Genomic DNA, 21,981 nt, shown 5'->3' with positions numbered 1-21,981 from the left:
AACTATAATAATCTGTTTATTTTCGACAACAACAGGAACATAAAGTGAAAAACAAATGGCATTAGATATTTGACTTCTAAATACAAATGACATTATTGCATATAATTTTTATAGCTAGAAAATAGAATACATGTGCTACTAAATATATTCAAAGAGTAGGGAGCAAGTTCCAAAATAACTTTTTACAATAGTGAAATACAGTAAACTGGCATCTGACAGGTAATGCCTGGATCTGAATCTAATCCTGGAATCCAGGCTGGGAAAAGTAAAATGTTGTTGGATTTTTCTGTATAAATGTAGGAAAGGGGAAGGGACCAGGGAAGGGAATGGGGGTGGTAAGGGAAGACAATATATATGTCCATCTAGGGTGGAGTGATCTACACCGCTACCACCCCAAAGGGTAAAAGAGACAATATTTTGCGAGAAAGAAGAAAAGAGAAAAATATGTCAAGAAGTGAGGAAGTGGCTCATCTAGTACCAGGTAATGGAGTGTGATAAAATGTGTACCATGAATCCCATGTCTTGTGAAAGTTTAAAACCTTGTCCTTTTAAAGGCTTGTGATGTACTCCATCGACACTTTATACAATACCCGAGAGATTACCGCCTGGATGCATGGAGGGGATGAGGATTTCCAATCTGCAAGCGGGTAGCTGCACAGAAGTGTTGTACAAGTTTGTCCCTATGTTTATCAATAGTTTTCACCAGAGAGCAAAGCAGCATGACCTGGGGGTCAAGGATTATGTCACTGTCCAGGATCTGAGTAAGTAGCGCAGTCACCTGTTGCCACAAAGTTGAGATGTGAGGACATTGCCACCAAATATGGTAAAAACTCCTCACTCCTCCGCATTTTCTGACTTAGAGTTATTGATTTTATAATTTGAGACTGAGCCATATTCCGCCAGCTTTTTAAGCAAGTTGGGAAGTGAGATTATGGGGTTGGAGAGCGTTAACAAGACATCATCCGCAAATAAGGACAGTTTAAAAAGGCGAGGTCCTATTTGAATCCCCAGAATATCTGGATTCCGGCGAATTGCAGCCACTAGTGGTTCTACACAAAGGACGTAGATTAGAGGCGATAGAGGGCATCCCTGTCTTCTACCGTTTCTTAAGGGAAAGACAGTAACCCATTGATTAGTACAGATGAAGAGGGGCGATGCTAGAGAGTTTGAATAGCAGTGAGGAAGGCTCCTTGGAAGCCATAGTGACTAAGTGTAGGAAACATGAAGGACCACGAAAGCCTGTCAAAGGCCTTCTCTGCATCTAGAGCTAGGACGACCGAGGAATTTTTTTTTTGTTAATGTTTGCGATGATGGCTTTAGTTCTCCTTGTGTTGTCCAGGGCTTGTCTGTTGGGAACAAAGCCTACCTGTTTGGGAAATATTAAAGATGTTAGGTGGGAGTTTAGATGAGTAGCTAATACCTTGGCAAATTTTATATCCGCATTGAGAAGTGAGATTGGACGATAATTGATGCAACACGTCGGGTCCTTGTTTGGTTTTGGAATTACAACTATAGCAGAATTTGTGGTTTCGTTATGGAATGTCCCTCCCTGCATTATCTTGGCTGCTCAGCTTACAGAGAACAGTGGTCGGGTGTATTTAATGGAGCAAATGTATATCTTTAATTTTCAGACAATTTTATTTCTTAATGCAACAGTGGAGACAAGGCAAATAATACATCAACATTTTTGTTTTTAATGAAGTTACTGCTGAAGCAACTGTTGTCTTAGCTGAAGCAACTGCAGGCAGCAGGCAGTTTGTATGACTGCAGGAGATAGGGGTCGCCCCACAGTACAAATAAAAGTGCCGCTGGCATCGTAGAGTGGCAAATGGTGCTGACCTGCTCGATGCGGATCCCCTGGGGCATCAACTCACGCACATAGATCTCCCTCATCACCTCGCTCAAGATGACCGCCCCCGTGCTGGAAGACCCTTCCACCGGAGAAGCTCAGCCAGCCTCTCTAATAGGTAACAGTTTGAGGGGTTTGTTTTCTTCACCAGAAACTGTCCGAGGGGTGAAAATTGCTGCAGGTGAGGTGTTTTATGTAGTGGGTATATCAGTATTTTCATCAACGAACATAAGGGAGAAGTCCGTGGATATAGCTGTGAATTTCTGCTCGATGAGGATAAGCATAAGAGCTCTAGCAATTCACAGCAATGATGTGAAGTGCCGTGTGTAATTAGGGGAAGGGGGAACCCCAAATATTCATATAAAAAAAAACAGGTTTCTCTGTGGAGCTCCACACAAATAAGTCCACAACGAAAGGCATCCAAGCCACGCCCCCTGTACTTGATTTTTTAAGCAAACATTTGAAAACTTGACTGTATACATGAAGAAAGTTTTCTTCACTGTAGACACAGAGTTTTTTTTTTTTATGTTTGCCTTTAACAGTCATCACAAAGAAGAATTCCCCCCCTTCAATCAGGGATGCTGCCCCAGAAGAGCAAGCTGGTAAATATAACCTGTTGGTAGAAAATGTCATGGTTATAATGTGTATAAGTAGTCTGATTTTTAAATTTGTTTTTTTTAAAAAAGCTGCATTTCCACATACAAAAACCACACATAATGGTTCAATATTTCACACCACTCCACCTTCTTTCAGTTATGTTTTGTAACTGAAAAACAATAATACAATTGCTGGTGGTATTTGTCAATGTGTGACATCCTAGAGCTATTGGATTCTTGGTTTTACTCATTTATTGCTCTGTACTGTTTTCCACTATACGGTCAACTGTTTGTATTTGTTTGTATACTGCAAGGCACTGCAGAAACCTTATGGTGCCTTATAAATAAAGTATATTAATAACATGCTTCCCAGCTCAGGGGTTTGTCTCCTTCAGTTGTCTTTCAGATTGTGGTGACTCTGAAACTAATTTTGTTCACAAGTTTAACAGACTAGAGGATTCAGATCTGGATGGTTGGGCACTCCTTTGTGTTCTGGGCATCCCGACACAATATGGCAAGTAATTGTTCCACCTTTTTCAGCCCCGTGGAGGTTCACTGGTTCGGTAAGAGTGGTCTATGCTGGCGGGGTAGTATTTCTTCCCCCATTATGAGTTAAGCAGCTGAATCGTTGTTCAGGCCATGTGTTCCAGTGTCTTTGAGTGTTTAGTGATCAACCACTCTCTAATTATGATGGTGCATTTCTTTACAGGGGATGGATTCCACCTCACTGAGAAGGGTTAATGGATTTTCATGGATCAGAGTTATTGGAGGGTTGGGGGATTAAGTTTTTTTGGTGGTGGACTGCTTGTCCGTTAAGTGAATGGTGCAGGAACCCTAATGTAGCTGGTGAGAGACAAGACTCTACACCAAGCTCAAGAAGGTTCTTTTAATGGGTCCAAATTTTCCATGGTGGAAATCCCTCCCTACAGGGCTAGTTCTAATGAGCTTGGTTCAGGATTGACCAGGGTGAAAACATGGGTTGATGATGGGCAGGAATTAGGATTATCCCCATGTGTGGCTCTTCCCTGGTGAACTTGTGCTTCTAAGTCTTTTAGGGCTAGATTTACTAAGCTGCGGGTTTGAAAAAGTGGGGATGTTGCCTATAGCAACAAATCAGATTCTAGCTATCATTTTGTAGAAGGTACTAAATAAATGAAAACTAGAATCTGATTGGTTGCTATAGGCAACATCCCCACTTTTTCAAACCCGCAGCTTAGTAAATCTAGCCCTTAGAGTCCCGGGGATAACATTAATAACTTCTTGCCTGATAAGACTAGCTGCAAATAGTTTCACTATATTTCTGGACTGCTGTGGCGGCTGAGTTCAATATATATGATATATACATATATATGTAATATATATACATACATATACATGTATATATGTATATATATATATATATATATATATATATATATATATATATTAATATATGTATATATATATATATATATATATATATATATATATATATATATATTTATATATATACATATATATATATGTATCCAATGGCTCATAAATTGTTTGGTCAGAGAATGTCCTTACACATAATCAGATAGTGGTCACCCTTTGATTGCATTCTCCACCAGACCAGATCACCATCTGATAGATTCCATTTGGATATTGACCAAGATTGGTGATCCTTTGTGTGTCACTACTTGCGGTGATAACTCAAAACTGATCTGATTCATCATCTGAATCTCAAAACACTCCAAATGTTAACACACTTAATATGTTGACACACTTCCACCTGTTAAAAAATCAGTTAATTGATGTAAAGAATGTTTTTAACCATACATTCTTTCATTAGTGAATAGTGCATTTTGCATTGAATAGTGTTGGAGGGTCTATTTAGGAAGAAGATAAGATTAAATTTTATTCTTAAATGCAGATTCCATTAGATTATTATATACAGTCCACAAACAACCTTTCACAATAGATTTTTCCTAAATTTAATTTCTTGGCTGCTCAGCTTACAGAGGACAGTGGTTGGGTGTACATAATGGAGCAAATGTATATCTTTAATTTTCAGACATTTTTATTTCTTAATGCAATAGTGGAGACAAGGTAAATACTACATTAACATTTTTGTTTTTAATGAAGATACTGGTTCTCCTGATATTGGCTAATAATTTCTCATACTCTCAATGGACTAATTTTTTCACACACTGGGACAAAAATCAAAGAACTCTCCAAAGATCTAATTGTTTTTCATTAATCTATGTAATGTGGTATATATGAAGGTGGTCACTTCAATGCTTCATAATATACCATAATATAAGTGCATAAAAATAAATGTGAAATTAGAATTTATCTTTGAACCCTGTTACCCATGTACTTCTTTGTGTTCACCTAACAGCAAGAAAGAGAGCAATACCAAGGTTCCAAGAGAGTAGAAATGAGCGACGATTTTCATCACCAGATAGTTCCTGATGTAAGTACTATTTAACTAATTTCCAATCAATAACATAAAATGCAATCTCTGGAATTAATCTTTGTGGCAATATAGAGTATCCTGATAGTGATTTGCTGTGATGAGGAAACATTATAATTCATGAGATCAAAGTAAAATCTTTGAAGGAAACGAGCCATGTGACTAGGGGAAACACTGTTTTGATGCAGCATAAACATTATTGTATACTTTGATTTTTACTTTTCTTTTTTGGTTAGTTGTTTTTTTACAACCACCTATTTCTCCCAGTAACAGTTTTTTTAGAAGGGAGGTGTTAGAGGATACATTTTTAATTTGGAGATCACAGTCATATCTCTAATTTCCCAGTTCACATCTCCTTTTCAACTCAACTTTTTGAAAACATAGTTTTGTACATTGTTTACTTAGGGGCATTCAAAATATCTAGTGCTGGGTGAATATAAGAAATGATCGAAGGTGTAGCCAAAATTCGAGAGACTTGGAAAAATCATTTCGCTGAGGTACAATGTTCTAGAGATACAATTCTTGAGTTATTCTTTTGTTTCTCCATTCTCCGAAGCAACATTCTGCTCTGAAATTGTAAATGTGGAAAATTTATAGTATGGAAGAGAATTCATTCTGCTCTGTGTTGTGAATGGGGAACAATAAGTCAGAAGACCAGGCAGAATAAAAATGATGTGGGAATTTCGGGTGCACCAAAGATGATGTGGGGAATTTTACACTGAACGTGAGAAATGTGTAAAATGTCCGCAGTCAATGCACAATAAGGTGAATATTTTGCAGAGCAATTTTGAAAATGTTGCTCATGTCTAATGAATATATGTTTAGACTATTTTAGAAAGATAAACTTTTTTAACTAAATAAAAGATATCATCTTAGCAATGATGATCAAGATCCCCACTGCTCCCATGGCCAACCAAATCTAGTTATTCAAATACAAAATGTTGGCAATTTCCATAGGATTTCATATCTATTTAAGAAAATAATATTAATCTGCATTAATCTAAATTAATCTTCCTTTCTTCGCTGACGGGGAATGGAGTGGTTCAATATCGACAGCAATAATATAGAAAAAACATCACGATACTAAATGAATGATATATATGCTTATTATACTTTATTAAGTGTTCTGTATTAATCTTTCTCTGCCTAACTGACTTCTACCTAAAGTTTGAGTTTTTATGAGGAAGGAAATGGGCATCAGAAAGGGAAGGTGGCAAGAATAGTCCTGGCCAAAACACTGGTACTGAAACATGTATATGTAACATTCTCTGAGTATATCAAAGAAGCATCCAACCTTCTTTTAGGTACATAAATGGACCTTCTACCCTCATTACTAAGGGAAATTAGCAGATGTCATGACAGGAGTATAGGGAAAATACAATTGCTCTTGTAGTCTAATTTAGTCATGCATTGTATGATACAAGATGGACAAGGAAACTTCTGGTCATCACCTTGCTTTGGTAACTCAACTGTAACCAAATTGAAGTACCAGACAGTCTATCCAAAAGCAAGTGCCTCTGGCTCCTGCATTGAAAGTGCGTTGTGAGTCAAAGAGGAGACAATGTAGAAATCAGGTGTCAGCATCAGATACCTATGTGTTGAAAGTGCAATTTTTTAAGTCTGCAAAAGTACAGGAAAAGCTTCAGTATAACAGTAACTTTTTAAAAATATTTTATATATTTTTTTATTCATTTTGAGGACATTTTGTAGAAATGGTGAATAATGATGTCATTCATTTCTAAAAATGTAACAATCAAAAATGTATTATGAACATGTGTGTATTACAGATTATATATATATTCTGATATATAATTTATTACAGGTCATAAAGATATTTCAAGTCATCTCAGAGTTTCGTGCCCAGTCTAAAACATTTTCTCACTTTTTATGGACTTCTACCATATTGCTCTGAGTGGTTAAATTTGAAATTAGCTTCTGCTGTTAGAGTTTGTGCATCTCCAGATGCTCAGTTACATCTCTGTTACTGTCTTACTTGCTGTTATTAGCATATAACTTGATATTAATTGACTTTTAGTTAAATGTATTTAACTTTCCTCAGTAAGAACAGTGAAATAACCTTACTATGATCACTGAGTTTAACTTCAATTGATTTCTGAGTACTCAAACTGTAAGAATTCTACTCTTTTCTTTGCTCTTTCAGTCTTAAATTGTAATCAACAGGTGTGAACCTATTGATCACCACACTGGTGTCCTACATGAAGATCCTCAATACCCCCATGTACTTCTTTCTCACTCAACAGTCTATGTATAAGATCTTGTTAACCATAGGTTTGGTTCCCAATTTAATGTTATTCTCTTGGATCTCTCACTATTTGTGTTTCTCCATGTTATTTAATGTCTTTCTATTATTTTATCTTGGACGTTCTCTCGATATCTCAATCTTAACCACTAAACACACAAGCAAATATTATCCCCACCAGCCAAAGAATCTATCTGCCTGATATATCTTACTACCCCTCAAGCTTACTGCCTTCTCATCCTTGATTCAGAACTGTCGTATGTTCCTTACCTTCAAATCCTGTTACAAACAGTTAAGAAACATTACCAGAATATGCACATATCTCACACAAGACATTACCATAACTTTAATTCATGTACTCATTATCACCCATATTGACTATTATTGGCAATTCCTGCCTTAGTGGTCTTTCATTGAACAGAAATTCACCTCTACAATCAATAAATTCAGCAGCTAAACTAATTTTCATTGTAAAATGTTCTTCTACTGTTGTTCTTCTCTACCAGTCCCTACATTGATTGCTTGTAATTTACCAAATCCAATATAAAATGCTTCTACTAACATACTAGACCACAAACAAAACTGTACCAACATGGAACTCTTCAGAGTTTAAAAATCTCTACCAACTTGACTCCTCCCATCTTCACAAGATCAGCATCTCTCACCAACACATTATTTGCTCCCATTTCCAGTTACAGGCTGCTCCCACTTTGCCAAGACTTGTCTCTAGCCTCTGAATCTTCACACTTTCACCTGAAAACTCTCCTCTTCCAGCAAGCTTATCTAATTTCCAAACTACTCCATTAACTGCCATAGTCTTCTCTATCCGATTACCACCCCTTTACACAGTTCACCAAAAATTTACATGTATTCTCTATTGTTACTCAAACAATTCTCTGACCATAAAACTGGATCACATAGATCCACAAAGCACTTTTCCCATTGTAATATGGCTGGACCAAAATACAATAACTTCATGCATCAAACTCCTATTGTAGTATAGACTATAAGCTTGCACGCTGGACCATCTTGCCTCTTTGTTTGTCTGTTAAATCCTGGTCTCCTTTTATTATTGTGTTTATTACATTTATACACAATTGTTAAAGTGCTATGGAATATGCCTGTGCTAAATAAATAATTGATAATAAGCAAATGAACAAATAATTTTGATTCATAAATTTTAGCTTTCTAGTCAAATCAATGTAATATAAATTCTGCAGGAAATTGTTTATCATCATCATTGTTTATTTCTAAGTTGACACAAAACTCATCAGCGCCGGACAGTGGGTGTTGTAAATCATGCAGAGGAACAGAACAAGGACATACAAGGTTTATGGAGACGGTGCAGGGTAGAGAGGGTTCTGCTCATGAGAGCTTATAATGTGCAACATAATTTAATAATAACCACTTCATATCACTTATATCTTCGATAATACCCTTATCACCTAGTGTAATTCATATTCTAATCCCTATTGCTTTAATCCCTTAATGACTGCCAAATGTAGATTTATGTTCTATTGTCTTTATTATCTCACCCCATGTGTCAATCATTTGCTCCTTTCACTTTAGATTGTAAGCTCTAGTGAGCAAGATGCTCTGCCCTCCGGTTCCCGTTACCTATAACTTTGTTGCAGGCTATCAGTAGCTCTGTTGTGAGTTGTAGAGTTATTTGTTTACTGTATTGTACTGTTATACTGTTATATCATGTGTCTTGTTGTTTTCCCTCTGTATGGTACTGCAGAACATATGTGGTGCCCTATAAAGAAATATTACTAATAATAATAATAATAATAATAACTTTGTGCTAGGCCTTAATGCCACAGTACATAGATCTACATTCTGGATGCCCAGTCCTACTGCTCTCCTCCTAGACTCAAGCCCAACTGTCACAGACATCCTCTGCATTTAATAACATTCCTTTAAGTACCCACTCAATTAACTGGACACAATGATTCCCATGGCAGAAGAGGAATATCCACACTACGTTGCAAGAGAATATGTGCACCATCATCATCATGGCATGGCAGCTGGCAATGCTAAGGTGCATGGGAGACTTGCATCTAAAACCCTGTTAAAATACAAAGAATCTAAAAGTGAGTTAAATTAACAAAGAAACAAATTAAAATAAATAATCAAAATATCATCATCATCATCATCATCAACATCTATTTATATAGCACCAGCAAATTCTGTAGCGCTTTACAATTGGGAACAAACATTGATAAGACAATACTGGGTAATACATACAGACAGAGAGGTAAGAGAACCCTGCTCGCAAGCTTACAATCTATAGGACAATGGGAGTTTGAAACACATGGGCATGTGCTACATCATATTGCAGAATGGACCAGCTAGAATGCAAAGGTAAAAGTAATGAGTGGGCTGTGTTTATGGCAATCATGGTCAGAGGGTTGTTGTCTTGAGTAAGCTGTGTAGAGGGTGGTAATAGGGTGATCTAGAGAGATTGAGATTGTGGTTGAGGAATATCATAAGCTTGTCTGAAGAGGTGGGTTTTCAGAGAACGCTTAAAGGTTTGAAGACTAGAGGAAAGTCTTAATGTGCGAGGGAGGGAATTCCACAAAGTGGGTGCAGCCCGGAAAAAGTCCTGTAACTGAGAATGGGAGGATGTGATGAGAGTGGAAGAGAGACGTAAATCTTGTGCACAACGGAGGTGTCGAGTTGGGAGATATTTTGAGACAAGTGAGGAAATGTATGTCGGTGCAATTTTGTTGACGGCCCTATATATTAGTAGAAGAATTTTATATTGGATTCGTTGAAATACAGGCAGAGAAAGTAGAGACTGACAGAGTGGCTCAGCAGAGGAAGAACGGTTTGCAAGGAAAATCAATATAGCCGTTGCGTGCAAAAAAGATTGTATGGGTTCAAGTCTGACTTTGGGAAGACCAGTAAGGAGGGAATTGCAATAGTCGATGCTGGAGATGAAAAGTGCATGAATTAATGTTTTTGCAGTGTCTTGTGTAAGATATGTGTGTATTCTGGAAATGTTCTTCAGGTGTATGTAACATGATTTAGATAAAGAGTTGATGTGGGGAATAAATTTGTATAAGGAGAGAGTGGTCAACAGTGTCAAATGCTGCAGAGAGATCCAGGAGAAATAGAAGAGAGTAATGGTTATTACTTTTTGCTGTGACCAAATCATTGACAACCATGGTCAGCGCAGTCTCTGTGAAGTGTTGAGAGTGAAAGCCTGACTGAATAGGATCCAATAGGTTGTTTGTTGTGAAAAAGTGTGTGAGGCGAGTGTAGAAAATTCTCTCGAGAAGCTTGGAGGGGCATGGGAGCTAAGAGATGGGGCAGTAATTTGTGAGAAAGTTAGGGTCAGAATTTTGTTTTTTTAAAATGGGAGTAGATTTTAGTTAGAGGGGGAATGAGCACAGGAGACAGGGACCTACCAATTTGTGAGGGAATGGGATCAAGAGGACAGGAGGTAGAGTAGGAAGATGAAAAGAGAGTAGAAACATCCTCTTCATTTGTGTGATCAAATGAAGAGAGACTGTCAGAGGGTGCTACAAAGGAATTGAGCTGATTGCTTGTCGAGGGAGATGATACAATTTGAAGTCTGATCTTATCTATTTTGTCCATGAAATAGGAACCAAGATCTTGGGCACTGATGGTAGTTGGAGGATTTGGAGCTGGAGGATTCAAAAGAGATTTAAATGTGTTAAAGAGGCATTTGGGGTTAGAAGCTTGAGCATAGATGAGAGGTTTGTTTAGCAATGTCCAGAGCATTTCTATAGGAGTGGTAGATATCAGTATATGTGATAAAATCATTAGAGGTACAAGATTTACACAGTAACGTTCGCTTTGCGAGAAAGTTCTTGTAGAGTTCGTGTTGCTTCAGTGTGCCACAGTTGGCAAAAAAGTCTACGCGAAGTATGTAGTGTCACTGGAGCCACTTGATCCAGAGCAGTTGCTAGGGTTTGGTGAAAATGGGGTACTGCCTAATCAGGAGAGGAGAACGTAGAAATTGGGGAGAGAAGGTGTTGGAGAGAAGTGGAAAACTGTTGAAGATCAATAGAGTTGATATTCCTGCGGTTGTGAGGATGCTTGGAAGAGTTTGACATTAGGGAGGGTAAAGAACTGGGGGTGAGCGAGTAACTAATAAGGTGATGATTCGAGAGGGGGAAAGGAGTGTTAAGGAAATCAGAAACTGAGCATAGTCTAGAAAAAACAAGATCAAGACAGTGGCCATCCTGATAAGTAGCGGATTCAATCCACTGGGAGAGGTCAAGTGAGGATGTTAGAGAGAATATCTTGGAAGCAGCATTGGAACGTGGATTAGAAATAGGGATGATGAAATCACCCATGATGATGGTGGGGATGTCAGTAGATAAGAAGGGAGGGAGCCATGCAGAGAAGTGTTCAAAAATTGTTGGTGTGGACCAGGGGGGCGATAGATGACAGCAACACGCATAGAGAACGGGTTAAAAATTCTAACAGCATGTACTTCAAAATATGTGGACGTGAGTGATGGGACATTTGGTAGAACTGTGAATGTGCACTGTGGGGAGAGAAGTAGTCCAACCCCCCCTCCTTGTCTGCCTCCTGGTCTGGGGGTATGGGTGAAATGGAGACCACCATGTGAAAGGGCTGCAGGTGAGGCAGTGTCTGATTGCATGAGCCATGTTTCTCTTATTGCTAGAATGCTGAGGTTGGTTGAGAGGAAGAGATCATGTACGTAGGTAAGTTTGTTAAAAACAGAGCGTGCATTCCAAAGGGCACATTTAAAGGACTTTGGGAGAGAGGGGAGACATTTGATGCATTTAAGGTTTGCTGGATTTCTGTAGTGTTTGTTACGAGCCACGGCGATGCCCAGCCGCCGCGACTCTCCTACCTCCGTCCCGGCCGTCGCTATAACGACCGGGACGTCACTTCCGGGGGCTCGCCGGCTGCTGCCATAGCAATGGCCAGATGCTCGTCTATCCAGCGCCGCGTCCCGGCATTACAGGGCAGCCGGGCACGTGCGCAACAACAGGGCAAGTCTGCAAGCTGATTAATTCCATCAGGAACAGCCTGTGGGCAATTTTGAGTACTGGGTTCTCATTGGTCTGGTTCAGTATTTAAGGCAGGGAGGGCTTAGCCTCCCTGCCGGTTATAGCTTCCAGTTCCTGTGTTGCTGCCTGCTGTTGTACTCCTGTACCTTTGGTGATAACCTTTTGGATTGATTTCTGCCGTGTATGACCTCTGCCTGTTTCCTGGATTTGCCTGTTTGCCTGTGCCTTTGACCTACTGGCCTGTACCACCGTTTCTGCTGAATTGCCCGTGACCTCGACCCTTGGCTTGTTTCTGGACTATTCTTCCTAGTAAGTGACCCCTGACCTCGGCCTGACCTTTGAAACTGTTGCCTGCCATTACCTCAGCTCCTGGGTTCCCCGCAGCTGATACACGCCACACGACCCTCTGTAGTCTGCAGCCAAGTCTGTCCCCACCACTAGGGGCTCCAGTGAACACCTGACTATAAGAGTAGACTCCGGGTGGTGTTGTATTGGTTGGAGGGGTTCCTGACATTATAACCGGCCTAAAAATCTTTGGAGAATTCGCTTCAATGGAAGAAAACGGAGCAAACCTTTTTCCAGCTCAAGTTCTGGCAAGTCAGATCCAGTCCGTCTCACACGTGGTCCAGAACCTGGTTCAACGCCTGTCTGTTCAGGAAGAGGCCACCAGAGCCGCTCAAGCTCAAGCCCAGCTAGAACCATCAGTTCCTGCTATGGAACCCAAGCTGAATTTGCCGGATCGATTTTCTGGGGACAGGAATCTCTTCCGTAACTTCAAGGAGAGCTGTACATTGTTCTTCCGTCTTCGACCCCGTTCCTCCGGCTCTGAACAGCAAAGAGTGGGTATTGTGATTTCCTTGCTTCAGGGGGACCCACAGTCCTGGGCCTTCAGCTTGCCTTCTGACAGTCCTTCTCTGAGGTCCGTGGAATCCTTTTTTGAAGCCCTAGGACTTCTGTATGATGACCCGGATCGGGTAGCGTCTGCTGAGGGTCACCTCAGATCCCTAAAACAAGGCCGACGTTCTGCAGAGGAATACGCTGCTGAATTCCGGCGCTGGTCCACTGATAGCGAGTGGAATGACCCGGCCTTACGCAGCCAATTCCGTCTGGGGTTATCGGAGCAAATAAAGGATTCCCTGGTACAGTATCCGTCACCTGCTTCCCTGGAGGGACTCATGCAGCTTACAATCAAAATTGACAGGCGCCTCAAGGAAGTAAGAACCGAGAGGGAAACATCCATTCCCAATACGTTCCTTTCTGCGCCTCCTCCTACCATGGAAGCTGCGGAACCGATGCAGTTAGGTGCCTAACGCCTCTCTCAGGAAGAGAGATCTAGGAGACGCACCTTAGGTCTCTGCCTATATTGTGGTACTAAAGGTCATCTCCTGCGCTCTTGCCCCAACAAGTCGGGAAAAGATCAGGCCTAGAGAAGGTGGAAGAGATTCATCTAGGTCTGCAGTTCATTTCTTCCAAAAACGCATTACTAGTTCCCGCTAATCTTTCCTATGGATCACACGCTTCTGATACCTCAGCCTTTATTGATAGCGGTGCCGCAGGCAACTTTTTGGATACAAGTTTTGCCAAGTCCATTGGAATTCCATTCATCAAAATGGATTCCGCTATTACTGTCTGCGGTCTGGACGGGGGCCCTTTACCGGGTGGCAGGATAGCCTTCACGACTCCGCCCCTACGTCTTACAGTTGGGTCTCTTCACTCTGAAACCTTGTCTCTTCTCCTCATTGATTGTCCTTCTGTTCCGCTAATTCTCGGTCATCCATGGCTTCGCCTCCATAATCCTGTGATCGACTGGAATCTGGGAGAAATTACTCGTTGGAGTACTCACTGTTCCCAAAGTTGTTTGACCATGTCTCTGCGGCTTCTGCAGTCGCACCCGGATCAACTGCCCTCTGCGTATAGCGAATCCCAGGATGTGTTTTCCAAGAAGGCAGCTGATTCGCTACCTCCACATATAGACTTCGATTGTGCCATTGATCTGCTTCCAGGTTCCAAATTGCCCAAGGGAAGGTTGTACTCTCTTTCTGGCCCGGAGACTAAGGCTATGCAAGATTACGTGGAGGAAAACTTGCAAAGAGGTTTCATCAGACCTTCAAAGTCTCCTGCAGGAGCGGGATGTTTTTTAGTTTCCAAAAAGGATGGTAGTCTACGCCTGTGCATTGATTATCGTGGACTGAACAAGATCACCATCAAAAATACTTATCCGCTTCCGCTGATCTCTGTCCTGTTTGACCAATTGAGAGACGCTGCGATATACACCAAGATAGATCTACGTGGCGCCTATAATCTTATACGCATCCGAGAGGGCGATGAGTGGAAAACGGCCTTCAACACTCAATCAGGCCATTATGAATATTTGGTCATGCCCTTCGGTCTGTGTAATGCGCCTGCTGTTTTCCAGGACCTTATTAACGAAGTACTCCGTGAGTTCCTGGGCCAGTTTGTAGTGGTGTATCTGGACGACATTCTGATTTATTCAAAGTCTCTTTCTCAACACCGTGATCATGTCAAACAGGTTTTGCTTAAACTCAGAAAACATCATCTCTTCGCCAAGCTTAAAAAATGTGAGTTTGATGTCGGAAAAGTGTCATTTCTTGGATATGTAATTTCTTCTGATGGATTCTCTATGGACTCTAGTAAAGTCCAAGCCATCCTGGACTGGGTACGTCCTACGAATCTGAAAGCAATCCAAAGATTTCTGGGCTTTGCAAACTACTATCGGAGATTCATTCGGGCTTTCTCAGATCTCGTGGCTCCCATCACTGCCCTTACCCGCAAAGGGGCGGATCCTTGTAATTGGTCACCAGCGGCCATTGCAGCATTTGAAACTCTTAAAACAGCGTTCACTACTGCTCCGGTCCTCAAGCACCCTAATCCACAGTTGCCATTTATTCTGGAAGTTGATGCCTCGGAAGTAGGCGCTGGTGCCCTCTTATCCCAGAGGGACCCCGGGGATCGTAAGGTGCATCCATGTGCCTTCTTCTCACGCAAGTTTTCGTCTGCCAAAATCAAATATGATGTGGGTAACCGGGAACTTCTGGCAATCAAGTGGGCATTCGAGGAGTGGCGTCACTGGCTTGAGGGTACAGTCCATACTATTTCAGTCCTTACTGATCACAAAAACCTATTGTACATTGAATCCGCCAAACGGTTAAATTCTAGACAAGCTCGGTGGGCTTTATTCTTTACCCGCTTCAACTTTATTCTAACCTACAGACCTGGTTCTAAGAATACCAAGGCAGATGCATTGTCCAGGAGCTTTCTACCTAATCAATTACCCACTGGTGAACCATGATCTATCATTCCGGCTTCTATCATTCACGCTGGGTTGACTCAGGATCTAGGAAACACCATACGTCAGTTTCAAAAAATTGCCCCTTCCGAAACACCTCCAGGACGTCTTTTTGTTCCAGTGCATCTTCGAAGAGCGGTTCTCGCTGAGGCCCATGAGAACAAATCAGCAGGGCATCCGGGTATCTCCAGGACCCTTGAAATACTTGCACGTTCTGTATGGTGGCCTTCCTTGTCCTCGGATGTGGAGAGTTTTGTCCGCACTTGGGAAGATTGCGCAAAAAACAAAACTTCCAGAACTTCCAGAACTTCTCGTCAGGTCCACTTATGCCCCTGTCTCCGCCTATGAGACCCTGGACACATCTGTCCATGGATTTTATCGTGGATCTGCCATATTCTTCAGGAAACAACACAATTTGGGTAATAGTGGATCGTTTTAGCAAAATGTCCCATTTTGTTCAATTAACCAAACTCCCCAGCGCTCAGGATCTGGCTGTGCTGTTCGTGAAACATGTTTTCCGTCTTCATGGTTTACCCATTGATATTGTTTCCGACCGGGGTTCCCAATTTATCGCCCAATTCTGGAGGTCTTTCTGCAGTCTCCTGGGAATTAACATAAGTCTCTCTTCAGCCTATCATCCTCAATCTAATGGGCAGACTGAGAGAGTAAACCAGTCCTTGGAGCAATATTTACGTCTCTACATCACAGAATTTCAAGACAATTGGTCTTCATTGCTTTCGTGGGCTGAGTTTGCGTACAATAATGCATCTCACTATTCCACCCAAGTCTCTCCATTTTTCTGTAATTTTGGCTTACATCCAAGGTCCAATTCATTATTATTATTATTATTATTAATATTTATTTATAAGGCGCCACAAGGCGTCCGCAGCGCCGTACAGAGACAAACAAAATTACAATACAATGGGAGACAGCACAGTACAGTAAACACAGCAACTCAGTTAGTTCAATGCATAGCTAGAGAGGGCGGGGAAGGGGAGGGAGGATCCGAAAACGACGGGGCCCAAGAAGGAGGGCGCGGAAGACAGGGAGACCCCCAGGGGGGAGGAGGGAGCGAGAGTGGACGTGGGGTGGAGGACCCTCGAGGAGGAGGGCTAAGTAGCTGGAGAGCAGAGTTAGAAGTGGTGGAAACAGGAGGAGAGATGGCCCTGCTCAGAGGAGCGTACAATCTAAGGGGAGGGGTGGACAGACAGAGAGACGCAGGGGAGAGAGGGAGAGTAGGGGGACAGAGGCAGAAGATAAGGTAGGAAGTTAAGTGGGAGACAGAAAGGCTTTAAGAAAAAGGTGGATTTTTAGGGCCCGTTTGAAACTGGACAGATTAGGGGAAGTATTATTAACATCACTCAACTATTCTGGTCTTCCAGAGATCCGTTCCACAGCTTCATACCTTAAATCTGTTTGGAAGAAGTTGCATTCTGCATTAACTCGGGCTTCTTTCCAGTCTAAAAAATTTGCAGACCATCACCGGAAGGACTGTTCATTTAAGGTGGGACAAAAAGTCTGGTTGTCCACACGCAATATCAAGCTCAAACAGCTATGTAAAAAACTAGGACCTAGATTTATTGGGCCATTCCTGATCATCAAACAAGTCAATCCTGTCGCCTTCAGGCTAAAGCTTCCTCAATCACTTAGGATACCGAATACCTTCCACTGTTCTCTCCTGAAGCCGGCTATCCCTGCACGTAAGTCTAAGCTTTGTTACTTACGCAGATCTCAGTCTGTCATCCCAGAGAGCCACAGGGAACTCTTGGTGGAGAAGATTCTGGACTCCAAAAAGGTCCAGGGGCAAATCCATTTCTTAGTCCAGTGGAAAAATCGTGGGCCGGAGGAAAGATCTTGGATTCCGTGGAGACGCCTACATGCCCGCAAACTCATTGAGGATTTCTTCAAACAATTCCCTGGCAAACCTGGATGTCGGGGTGCTTTGACCCCTCCTCAATGGGGGGGTACTGTTACGAGCCGCGGCGATGCCCAGCCGCCGCGACTCTCCTACCTCTGTCCCGGCCGTCGCTATATCTACCGGTACGTCACTTCCGGGGGCTCGCCGGCCGCTGCCATAGCAACGGCCAGACACTCTTCTATCCAGCGCCGCGTCCCGGCATTACAGGGCAGCCGGGGGCGTGCACAACAACAGGGCAAGTCTGCAGGCTGATTAATTCCATCAGGAACAGCCTGTGGGCAATTTTGAGTACTGGGTTCTCATTGGTCTGGTTCAGTATTTAAGGCAGGGAGGGCTTAGCCTCCCTGCCGGTTATAACTTCCAGTTCCTGTGTTGCTGCCTGCTGTTGTACTCCTGTACCTTTGGTGATAACCTTTTGGATTGATTTCTGCCGTGTATGACCTCTGCCTGTTTCCTGGATTTGCCTGTTTGCCTGTGCCCTTGACCTACTGGCCTATACCACCATTTCTGCTGAATTGCCCGTGACCTCGACCCTTGTCTTGTTTCTGGACTATTCTTCCTAGTAAGTGACCCCTGACCTCGGCCTGACCTTTGGAACTGTTGCCTGCCATTACCTCTGCTCCTGGGTTCCCCGCAGCTGATACACGCCACACGACCCTCTGTAGTCTGCAGCCAAGTCTGTCCCCACCACTAGGGGCTCCAGTGAACACCTGACTATAAGAGTAGACTCTGGGTGGTGTTGTATTGGTTGGAGGGGTTCCTGACAGTGTTCAGATATATGCGTGTGGGAGAATTGAGGGGGACCTGAATTAGGTGATATATCACCAGCTAATAGAAGCAGGGAGGAAGAAAGGTAGGAAAGATGATTGTAAGATGTGTGTCTTTTTAGTTTCTGGCGGCAGGATGAGGCTGTTAAAATTATTGAATTTAAATAGGAAAACAGTTCATGAGTGTTAAGTAGAGGTGAGTGAAGTAATGAAGGGGCAATGTGGACAGAGGTGTGTGTTGCAGGATGGGTGAGGGATGATATATTTCTAAAGATTATGCCATGAATAGAGAAAAAGAAAAATATTTTGACAAGCATTGGGATTTATGAGTTAAATAGCAAAAATGAGGGAATTAAAGGAATTACCTAATTGCAATGTCCTGTGTAAAGAGATAGGTAGTGCAGAGCTAGGCTGCAGCAAATGTAGTGTGTTTCTGGATGTCTGGATAGTATAGAGTAATGATGTGGGGAGCCATGTGGGGGAGTGTTGAATGAAGAGTAATAAAGAGAAGGTGATTGAGTAGCTGAGCTTTTGCAGAGTCATGAAAGAGGAGAGTGGTTGAAAGACAATATAATTTCCTCCTACTTGTGATCGCAGACAAAGCTTAAAGTAGAATTGAAAGTACAATGCTGAGGTAGGGGACTGAAATAACTGTAGCGTGGGCAGTGAGTGATTGAGCAAGTAGTACAGCAGGCTGATTAAACAGAGTGGATTTTGAAGTGAAAACAAACTGACAGATAAAATAAACTTCATGATATAAGAAGAATATAAAGTCCAAAACAGTCCTCATGTTGCATGTAGCTTGTAGCCAGGGAGAGTTGAATGCATCAGAGGTAGAATATGGAGTTTCAGGTGAGTAATGACTGTTGTCCTTGTGTAGCTGTGATAATAGGCAGATTGTTCTTTTCCTGTTTCCTACTGTTTAACTCTGGTACAACTCCGAATCATGCGATTTAATTTTTTTACACTTGGAACTAACACACTTAGAACTAGACACACTAAATATGTAGCCATCACTGGCTTGCAGCCATTCTACATATTCTACAAAGATAAACTAAAAAAAAACAAAAATACAGTTGAATGCCTTCAACTCATAGTCAAACACACAAGAATATGTTAATTAATAAATGTTACATTCCCATTACAAAGATTTGTCCTCCATATCGTCTAGAACTTGTGTTTTCTAATATTCAAGTACAATTACTTAAAAGCACTTGCTTTTTGCCATAATTGTTAAATTATCTATAGTAAAAATGTATATTTAAAAAGCTTTTTTCTGCTTCCCTCAATCAACACAGAGCGACAACCAGACTTCGGTCACTGGATTTATCCTCTTGGGATTTCAGGGTACCCAAAATATAAGGATTTTACTCTTCATTCTCTTCCTTGTGATTTACTGTGTGACCATATGTGGGAACCTCCTGATCATCACACTGGTGTCCTACAACAAGAACCTCCATTCTCCTATGTACTTCTTCCTCACACAACTCTCTATGTCTGACATCATGTTAACCACAGATGTTGTCCCGAACTTGCTTTATATATTACTGAATGATAAGGGCAAAATTAGTTTTATCGGCTGCATCAGTCAATTTTATTTCTTCTGTGCCTCAGAAACATCTGAGTGTCTTCTTCTCACAGTGATGTCTTATGACAGATACTTGGCCATCTGCAACCCCTTGCGTTATGCTTCTATAATGAACAGTGCATATTGCATAAAATTGGCGATCATCTCTTGGATGTTGAGTTTTTCCATTATATTGATTGACAATATAACAATATCAATGCTACAATTTTGTGGACCAAACATTATTGACCATTTCTTCTGTGATATTGTTCCCCTATTGGAAATTTCTTGCTCAGATACAAACATTGTTCAAATAGAAGTTTTTGTACTAAGTGCTCCTGTGCTTATCTTTCCATGTACAATAATCATAGTATCTTATATTAATATCCTATTCACAATCTTAAAGAAGCCATCTAATACTGTCAGACAGAAAGCCTTCTCCACCTGTAGCTCCCATCTGACTGTGGTGTCCATATTTTTGGGGACTCTGTTTGGTGTTTATGTTCTACCAACAAAAGGACAATCATTGAATATAAGTAAAATCGTATCACTCATATACACAGTGGTAACCCCTTTGATAAATCCCATTATATACAGCCTCAGGAATAAGGATATCAAAAAAGCTTTGCATACAACAATACATAAAATATATATTCTGTGGCAATCTCGTTCTATAGAAAGCATGTTCTTTGGTTGAATCTACACATTTTTATGTATAACTGTTGTCATGAGTATGGCCTAATTTGAAAAATTATGAATCAATTTCTTAATGTTATAATGATCTATCTTAAAAGCTGAAATTATTTTACTCAAACTGGTCTCTAGCAAATCACTGAGTGCTGGCAAGCCAGGGATTAACATTTGTTGATGGAAGAGGCAGAGATTCAGAGGCCTGGTTTCTGTCACTTTACCTTGATTATTTACACAGAGATGTCATTGTCTCAGAAGGGCATCTATCCTTGTTTTTAATCCATATAGGAGTTCAGAGAGCCCTAGAAAGATTGGCTGAACACCTAAGACCAGAAAGAATGTTTAGGTGGATTCCAAGTTAAGTATATAATCATTTTTATAAACAGGAATGATTAAAGCAGGGCAGCACAGTGGCTTAGTGGTTAGCTCTGGGGTCATAAGTTCAATTCCCAACCATTGTCTTTCCTGTGTGGAGTTTGTATGTTCTCCCTGTGTTTCCGTGGGATTCCTGCCATACTCCATAAGACATACCAGTAGGTTAATTGGCTGCTTTTAAATTGACCTTGGTCTGTGTGTATGTTAGGGAATTTAGACTGTAAGCTCCAATGGGGGCAGGGACTGATGTGAGTGAGTTCTCTGTACAGTGCTGCAGAAATAGTGGCGCTATATAAATAGATGATGATGATGATGATAGTTATGAAGACCTCTGTAGCAAATACCATTTTTCAATTATATATATGTCCCCTAAGGAACCTTTGAGGATGAGATATGTTTCCTGGAATGTTCATGGGCAGAAAATCATACCATGTTTGGTAGAATAAATTCATATTTTTGCTTTGTTCCAGTACAGAGATATGATATATTTTTGGACACAGTAATAGAACTGTTTGCAAGGGGGCAATAAATTGATTGAAAAACCTTTTACCGTACCAACACAGCTGTTTCAGTGATGTCACAGAGTAGGCTGGTTTTTGGGTAATAAAGAAAAAAAGTCCAACAACACTCTACAGTAGGTTGGAAATTTTTATTTTTCAGGGGTCATACTGCTTAAATAACTTAAATAAATCTCCTAGACTTCCAACAGATATCAGATTATGAGAAATAACTCATGAGTGTAGAATTTGTTTCTCCGTTTTTTGTTTCTGCTTAAATTTATGTCAATTTTGCATTTATATGTCTGCATGTCAATTTGTATTCAATAAGCAACTTTTTTTGACATAACACACCCTTGAGGTGGTTGAAAATGCATTCTGTTTACGGTTCAATAATATTAAAACTGTATGAATTTCAGACAGGAGAGGAAGGAACAATGGAAATGACAAACCAGTTTTAGAATCAGTCTAAGCTTGTATTCTACTCTGTATGCCATGTTGTCATGTACCTTGGAAGAAATAAAGTCTCCAAAAAAAACAGATACATTTGTGTTGTTCGGTCTACATTACATTGCTACCTAGGAGGGGAAAAATAAAGTCCAGTTTTCCAACACAGGTGGGTCTTGTCATGACAACTGTAATAATATATTAGAAGTTGTGAAATGTCTAAGAAACTCCCCAGTTTCTGCACCAAATGACCTTT

At 41.0% G+C, this 21,981-nt stretch overlaps 1 long non-coding RNA gene across 1 annotated transcript; it reads right to left on the bottom strand.

Moving 5' to 3' along the window:
* Positions 1-4,568: 4,568 nt before the first annotated feature.
* Positions 4,569-20,704, bottom strand: LOC142149686 (uncharacterized). The gene is made up of 3 exons (XR_012690870.1): positions 20,628-20,704; positions 9,074-9,210; positions 4,569-5,450 (listed from the first exon to the last, which is right to left on the bottom strand). It is a non-coding gene; the product is annotated as an uncharacterized LOC142149686 (long non-coding RNA).
* Positions 20,705-21,981: the final 1,277 nt, after the last annotated feature.

Source organism: Mixophyes fleayi, chromosome 4, assembly GCF_038048845.1.
Source record: "Mixophyes fleayi isolate aMixFle1 chromosome 4, aMixFle1.hap1, whole genome shotgun sequence".
In the NCBI taxonomy this organism is placed as follows: Eukaryota; Metazoa; Chordata; class Amphibia; order Anura; family Limnodynastidae; genus Mixophyes; species Mixophyes fleayi.
The sequence above is the reverse complement of the archived record's forward strand: the minus strand, read 5'-3'. Positions and strand labels throughout refer to the sequence as shown.